The sequence below is a fragment of the Platalea leucorodia genome (genome assembly GCF_965183815.1).
Source record: "Platalea leucorodia genome assembly, chromosome: 2".
NCBI classification, from domain to species: domain Eukaryota; kingdom Metazoa; phylum Chordata; class Aves; order Pelecaniformes; family Threskiornithidae; genus Platalea; species Platalea leucorodia.
In genome coordinates this window covers 130,279,869-130,288,409 of record NC_138824.1, presented here as the reverse complement: position 1 = coordinate 130,288,409, position 8,541 = coordinate 130,279,869, and positions in this window count along the sequence as shown.

The following is an 8,541-nucleotide window of genomic DNA, read 5'->3' as shown; positions in this document are numbered from 1 at the left end:
TTCCATGCAACTTTCTGTTGCCCTGGTGACCCATTCCAGGGAATGATCTTTGTTTCCATGGCTAAGAGACCTGGGGTGACTCACATGCATATATTCATTGCATACCTCAAAATCTAGGCCAAGCCTACCCTGTCTGGCAACTAACTGGCAAGCTGACTGATACTGCTGCCGTTCTAGCTGCTCTTTTTGATTCTACTGCTGCTGTATTTTCAATTACGCTCATGTTCAGGAATTATCTAGAAAGTACTGGACCAATCTTTTTCTCCAGGAAGGGGAAAGTGAACTACTGAAGGGCAGATAATGTCTCCATGCTGCAGAAAATGACCCTCCAGTTCCTGGGGTCATATTGTGTTGTGCACTTGGGTGGACCAGCAGGAAGTGTCAAATTTTGACATAAAGAAGGTCACCTTCAAGGTTCTATGCAGTGACCTAATGCCTGTCACCAAGTGTCACCATATCACATTCTAGGTGCCGAGACCTGGGAAGAAGATCCTCCATTGCATTGCATAGCCTTACCATCCTGGTGTTGGTTGTTAAGCAGCCAATTTGAAGTCCATAGTGCAGACGGAGATGGAGGGCTTCCAGGCCATCTTCCAGACCATCTACCCATGAGTCAAAAACAACATCACAGAGATCAGATGGGTGTTAGCTGAACCCGAACTCCCCGTCTTCATGGAGACAATTAACAAAGTACATATCCCATATGCTGTTTATAGAGAGGCTACTATCAGTATATCGATTTCAAAAGCTACTCAATTTGCTGCAAGTTCAGAGGGAGAATTATGGATGAAGCATAGATTACAATGGCCATGTGTATCAAGAAGCAGCAGGAGGAGCTGTTCCATAAGGGAAGGTGAGCCAGGAATTTAGCATCACCACAAGGCAGGCAGGGAAAGTAAGGGCACTGTCAGGCATGCAGTCCCACAGCATATGAGCGAGGATAGCAGATAAGGTCTGTGATGGTAACTAGGGTCAGCCAGCAGTCCAGTGATTGCCAGACAAGTCCATAGTGATAAGGCATGTCCAAGATCAAGGCAAGAATTCAAGTCCACAGGTCAGGGTCAGCTGAGCACGTGTAAAGGCACAGGTATAGCTGCAGCATAGCTCAGGTAGAGACCAAGGGTGAGTGCCCAGCTTAGAAGCAGCTCCTGAAAGTAGGGGGGCCAAGCCCCACTGAGACTTCTCACAGCAATTTGATTTAAGGTCAGCCAGCTGCACTGTGAAAATTGGCTCTGAATCTAGGCAGGCAAAACACCATAAGCAGTGGAGAGGGAATGCACTCAAGGCCCTGACAATATGCGCTATGACAATACCTGGGAACTTTATCAGTGAGTCCATCCCAGTACAATCTTTCTACCATCTGGTGGTAAAACAAATAATATCAGTGCTATTCAACACAAGTAAATGCCAAGAGTTTGACCAAGAAGACCGTTTGTTTAAAGGGAATTAACTACCACAGTAGATGGGTGGTTAAGTACATAAAGTAGTTCAGTTAATGTACAGAGAATAAGTATACAGTGTGCAGTATTCTGGGCTGTTTTAACAGCAGCATAGCCAGTAGGTTAAGGGAAGTGATTCTCTCCCTCAGCACTTTTTAAGACAGTATCTGGAATACTGCATCCAATATTATGGGGTAATTTTATTTTTCTAGTGACTAGAGACTATTAAATCTGCAGATAACACCAGGCTTGGACTGGCCGCAAAGTTTTTGGAAGACAGATTCAGAATTCAAAATCATCTTGACAAATTGGAGATGCAGACTGAAAAATATGGAAAAATGCTTATAGATATGAATAAGCATATGCATAAATACTGGACAGGGAAGAAGCTGTCAGTGAGCAGAACTGAAGAGATGGATCTGGTGGGTACAGCAACAGTTGTGAAGACAATTGTGAAATAGACAAATAGCATGCTGGGATATACAAACAGCAATTTTTGTTTGTTGTCGAAATTAAGGCATTGTACTGTTCTGTGTAGCTCTATTAAGGTTGTGTTGCAGAACTGCAAAAAGTTAAAAAAAATTGCAATAATTGAAACCACCAGCCTTGTTTAATTTAGAGAGAAGAAATCTGCCAACGGGCTTACACATGCAAAAAATAACTCTGAAGATACAGGAATAAACTTTTCTCCATGTACATTATGGGGAGGGCAAGAAGTGGCAGGCTTCAAAATTACAAAGTCAGATCCTTTTTACGATTAGAGCTTTAAAATTATAGAAAAAAAGTCACATATATTCTCATTGCAAACTTTTTAGAAGAGTTTGAACAAGAAGCTGCAGGAATGTCACAGTGAAAGTTGATCCACAATATTCTTTCTTCCCCTCCCTCATTTTAAATAAAAGTTTCAGAGGCTAGGGCTTGCTTTTCTGAATGGAAAAACAATGCCTCATGGGAGTTTCAGGATGGTTTCATAGTTAATGTCTGAATGTGTAAAAAGATATACAACTACGAAAAAAAATTTTTTAATATAAATCTTTATGCTATTACATAGAAAAAAATCCAAGTTCTCACTAGTACAGTAACTGCAACAAACTACAAAATCATTAGCAATAGCATGAAGTGATATTATAATTAAGCTTATTTATTCTTAGAGATTTTGCCTAGTGAAGCAAAAAATTGAGATATTAAAGTAACATAGAAAATAATAAAAGACATTAATGTAGGGCAGGATTATGCCCAGGGAAACTCAAGAAAATAAGGTGGGTGTTTTGTAGTTTCAGCTTCAATGTCTTGTCCTGCCATTCTTACTTTCAATTCTTTCCCCTTCTCCTGGCTTTCTTGCCTGATCTTCATCGAATCATAGAATGGTTTGGGCTGGAAGGGATCTTAAAGATCATCTAACTCCAGCCCTGCTGCCACAGGCAGGGACGCCACCCACTTTACCATCCTGTCTTCATTCTCAGAATTCCCTTCTCTAGTCCCTGAAACCAGCCCCTTTTCTCTTCCGTCATCAAGGCTAACCTTCCTGTCTACTTCCCGATTAACATACTGTTGTGGTTTAACCCCAGTCGGCAACTAAGCACTACACAGTTGCTTGTTTACCCTCCCTCCCCGCAGTGGGATGGGGGAGAGAATCAGAAAAAAAAAGTAAAACCCGTGGGTTGAGATAAAGACAGTTTACTAGGACAGCAGAGGAAGAGGAAATAATAACAACAATAACAACAACAACAACAACAACAACAAAAGAATATATGAAACAAGTGATGCACAATGCAGCTGCTCACCACCCGCTGACCGATGCCCATCCCATCCCTGAGCAGCGATCGCTGCCACCCGGGCAACTCCCCCTCAGCTTATATACTAAGCATGACGTCATATGGTATGCAATAGCCCTTTGGCCAGTCTGGGTCAGCTGCCCTGGCTGTGCCCCCTCCCAGCTCCTTGTGCACTGGGCAGAGCATGGGAAGCTGAAAAGTCCTTGATCAGCTCAGCAACAACTAAACCATCAGTGTGTTATCAACATTATTCTTATATTAAATCCAAAACACAGCACTGTACCAGCTACTACAAAGAAAATTAATTCTATCCCAGCCAAAACCAGGACACTATCCACCCCTTATTCCATATCATCTACGTCACATCCAGATCCTACCCTTTCCAGTACATTCCAATTAGTCATCACCTCCTTTTTCTGTCTTTTGCTATATACACACAGATATCATTCCCTTAGTCTATGGGCCATCCCTCTAAAATGTCCATTGAGTTCATTCAATCCATGACTTTGGGCTCGATCTGTCATAACAGTCTTTCAGGCAGGAAAGATGGTGTGTGGTGTTGGATTGTTGCATGCTGAAGCCAGTTCTGGTTCCATGACTGCTGCAGTTTGCTTGGTTTCCTCAAAGTTCATTAATCTGGGTGATTCTTACTGTAATATGGTTGATATGGTATATAGCCACCACAGAAGTGATGACATACAGTGTTATATAGCAATTAACATACAATTCAGCTCATTGGCTATTTTCACCCAAAATCAAGTCTCCTTGAGGTACACATCGGACTTCCCCATCCTGCATCACCCACCAAGTGCACCCAGGTCCTTGAGCAAAAGCAATCCCATGAATGGGCTTGCCTTTGCCCGAGGCAGGAGTAACCCAGACTGTCTTCCCCATCATATTTTTTATGTGCACTACAGGGACTTTATCCCCCTCTACAGTGCGTAAAACTTTTGACTGGGTAGGGCCAACTCGATTGGCAGATCCCCCAGTGTTGACTAACCAGGTGTTTTTTGCTAAATGTGTATCCCCATGCTTCAATGTCCCACCACCTGTTGCTCTCAGTGTAGTATTTAATAGTCCAATGTATCGTTTGATTTTCCCAGAGGCTGGTGCATAATAGGGGATGTGGTATACCCACTCAGTGCCATGCTCTTTGGCCCAGTTATCTATGAGGGTGTTTCGGAAATGAGTCCCGTGGTCTGACTCAACGCTTTCTGGGTGCAACGTCGCCATAGGACTTGCTTTTCAATGCCCAGGATAGTGTTCCAGGCAGCGGCATGGGGCACAGGCTATGTTTCCAGCCATCCGGTGGTTGCTTCCACCATTGTAAGCACATGGTGCTTGCCTTGGTGGGTTTGTGGGAGTGTGATATAATCGATCTGCCAGGCCTCCCCATATTTATATTTCAGCCATCATCCTCCATACCAGAGAGGCTTTAACCTCTTGGCTTGCTTGATTGCAGCACATGTTTCACATTCATGGATAACCTGTGCAATTGTGTCCATGGTCAAGTCCACCCCTTGATCATGAGCCCATCTATATGTTGCATCTCTTCCTTGATGGCCTGAGGTGTCATGGTCCCACCGAGCTGGAAATAATTCACCCTTATGTTGCCAGTCCAGATCAACCTGAGCCACTTCAATCTTAGCAGCCTGATCCATTTGCTCGTTGTTTTGATGTTCTTCAGTGGCTCAGCTCTTGGGTATTTGAGCATCTACATGACATACTTTTACAACCAAGTTCTCTACCCAGTCAGCAATACCTTGCCACAGTGCGGCGGCCCAGATGGGTTTGCCTCTGTGCCGCCAGTTGCTCTGCTTCCATTGCTGCAACCACCCACCTAAGGCATTTACCACCATGCGTGAGTCAGTATAGAGATTGAGCACTAGCCACTTTTCTTGTTCAGTAATATCCAAAGTCAGCTGGATGGCTTTCACCTCTGCAAACTGACTCAATTCACCTTCTTCTTCAGTATTTTCTGAGACTTGTCTTATAGGACTCCATACAGCAGCCTTCCACCTCCAATGCTTTCCCACAAGACAACAAGACCCATCAGTGAACAGGACATATTGCTTCTCATTTTCTGGTAGTTTATTATACAGTGGGGCCTCTTCAGCATGTGTCACCTCCTCCTCTGGTGATATCCCAAAATCTTTGCCTTCTGGGAAGTCCATGATCACTTCCAAGATTCCTGGGTGACTGGGGTGTCCTATTCAAGCCCGTTGTGTGACCAGTGTGACCCACTTACTCCATGTAGCATCAGTTGCATGATGGGAACAGGGGACCCTCCCTTTGAACATCCAGCCCAGCACTAGCAGTTGGGGTGCCAGGAGGAGCTGTGCTTCAGTACCAACTACTTCCAAAGCAGCTTGAACCCCTTCATATGCTGCCAATATCTCTTTTTCAGTTGGAGCGTAGCAGGCCTTGGATCCTCTGTATCCTCAACCCCAAAACCCTAGGGGATGACCTCAAGTCTCCTCTGGTGCTTTCTGCCAGAGGCTCCAGGTAAGGCCATTCTCCCCAGCTCCAGTGTAGAGCACATTTTTTTACATCTTGCCCTGCCTGGACTGGCCCAAGGGCTACTGCGTGGACTATCTCCCATTTAAGTTGTTCAAAGGCTTGTTGTTGCTCAGGGCCCCATTTGAAATCATTCTTCTGCCGGGTCACTTGATAGAAAGGACTTAAAATCAGACTGTAATTTGGAATATGCATTCTCCAAAAACCCACAACGCCCGAGACAGCTTGTGTTTCCTTTTTGCTAGTTGGTGGATACACGGCTGTTATTTTGTTGATCACATCCATTGGGATTGGACGATGTCCATCTTGCCATTTTATTCCTAAGAACTGGATCTCCTGTGCAGCTCCCTTGACCTTACTTTTTTTTATGGTGAAACCGGCTTTCAGGAGGATTTGGACGATTTTCTTCCCTTTCTCAAAAACCTCTTCTGCTGTGTTGCCCCACATGATGATGTCATCAATGTATTGCAGGTATTCCGGAGCCTCACCCTGTTCTAATGCAGTCTGGATCAGTCCATGGCGAATGGTGGGGCTGTGTTTCCACCCCTGGGGCAGTCAATTCCAGGCGTACTGGACGCCCCTCCAAGTGAAAGCAAACTGTGGCCTGCACTCTGCCACCAAAGGGATTGAGAAAAACACATTAGTGGTGTCAGTTGTGGCATACCACTTGGCTGCCTCTAACTCCAATTTGTATTGAAGTTCTAGCATGTCCAGCACGGCAGCACTCAGCGGTGGCGTGACTTCGTTCAGGCCCCGATAGTCTACTGTTAGTCTCCACTCTCCATTAGACTTTCGCACTGGCCATACAGGACTGTTAAAGGGTGTGCGAGTCTTGCTGATCACTCCTTGGGTCTCCAGTCCACAAATCAGCTTACGGATGGGATCAGGGAGTCTCAGTTGGTGCGATATTGCTGCTGGTGCAATGTTGTGGTAGCGATCGGCACCTGTTGTTCTTCAACCCTCAGCAACCCCACAATAGAAGGGTCCTCTGAGAGACTGGGCAAGGAGGACAGCTCCGTCTCCAAGGCAGCTATACCAAAAACCCACTGGTACCCTTTTGGGTCCTTGAAATACCCTCTCCTGATGTAGCCTATGCCAAGGATGCATGGAGCCTCTGGGCCAGTCACAATGGGGTGCTTTTGCCACTCATTCCCACTTAAGCTCACTTCAGCCTCCAATACAGTTAGCTGTTGGGATCCCCCTGTCACTCCAGAAATACAGATGGGTTCTGCCCCTTTATAACTTGATAGGGTATGCTGTGCACCAGTGTCCACTAGAGCCTTATACTCTTGTGCATCTGATGTGCCAGGCCATCGAATCCACACAGTCCAGTAAAACCAGTTGTCCCTTTCCTCCACCTGGCTGGAGGTGGGGCCCCTCTAATTCTGGTCATGGTATCCATTAATCACTTCTTCTAAATATGAGTCAGAAGTTTCTTCATTACAATCAGGAATAAGATCAGCCCTCCTACTCTGTCTGGGGAACTGTCCACTGGAAACTGGAGCAGCAATTTTCCTGGAAGAACCCCCTTGTGTGATTGTTCTTCCTTGCAGCTCACGTACCCATGCCTCTAGGGTTGAGGCAGGTTTTCCATCCCACTTCCTCATATCCTCTCCATGGTCATGCAGGAAAAACCATAGGTTGCCCTGTGGTGTGTGCCCTCTATATCCTCTCTCTTGAGCAGAAGAATACTGACTCCTACTAGCTGAGATACTGGTCTTTACAGGTGGAGAGTAGGACATATCCTCTGTGAGCTGCTGGAACTCCCAAGACAGTTTCTCCACAGCTGAGACAAGGGAGGAAGAGACACTTTCTTCATATTCCTGGAGCTGGCTAGCTGCCTAATCCACTTTTGGTTCCTTGTCATCTTTCCAGGTCTGTATTGCCAACGAGTTGGGATATGATGCTGGTGTGCTCCGTACCAACTTCCGCCACATGGGTTGTGTGCACTTGACTTCATCTGGATCTTTGGGTAACTGCTTGTTGTTCAGGTCACCATAAATCACCTCCAGCATGGCTAGTTCCCTCAGGTACTGGATGCCTCTCTGCATGGTAGTCCATTTGCCTAGGCAATATATAACATCTTCCTTGAATGGATACCTTTCCTTCATGCCTGATAGGCGTTGCCTCCAGAGGCTGAGGGCTTGTGCCCCTTTTCCAATCACTTTGTCAATGTCCCTTTCCCTAGAAAGGGATCCCAGCTGCTTCGCTTCCCTGCCCTCTAATTCCAGGCTATTGGCCTTGCTATCCCAGCATCGGAGCAGCCAGGTGACAATGTGCTCTCTTGGATGGCGGTTGAAATCTTTTTGCATATCTCGCAGCTCACCCAAGAATAGGCATCAGGTGGTTTCTATCTCGTTTACGAGTTCTTCCTCTTCCTCCTCCTCTGCTTGTGATGGCCCTGTTTTTTCATCAACCCTTTCTAAACGAGGGTTGATAAAAAAACTTCCACTTCCAGGATTTCTTCTTGTGTATATGGGCAACCGATACCAGCACAGGTTGGTTCTCTGGTTCAGCTGCAGTGCCTGTCACCAGGGTTTGAGTAGCCACAGTGCCTCCCACCAGGGTTTGAGTAGCCAAAGTGCCTGTCATGGGGGTTGAAGTAGCTGCAGTGCCTGTCGCAGGGGTTGGAGTAACCGCAATGCCTGTTGCTGGGGTTTGAGTAGCCACAATGCTTGTTGCAGGGGTTGGAGTAGCCGCAGTGCCTGTCTCCAAGGTTTGAGTAGCTGCAGTGCCTGTCTCCGAGGTTTGAGTAGCTGTAGTGCATGTTGCCAAGGTTTGAGTAGCCGCAATGCCTGTTGCGGGGGTAG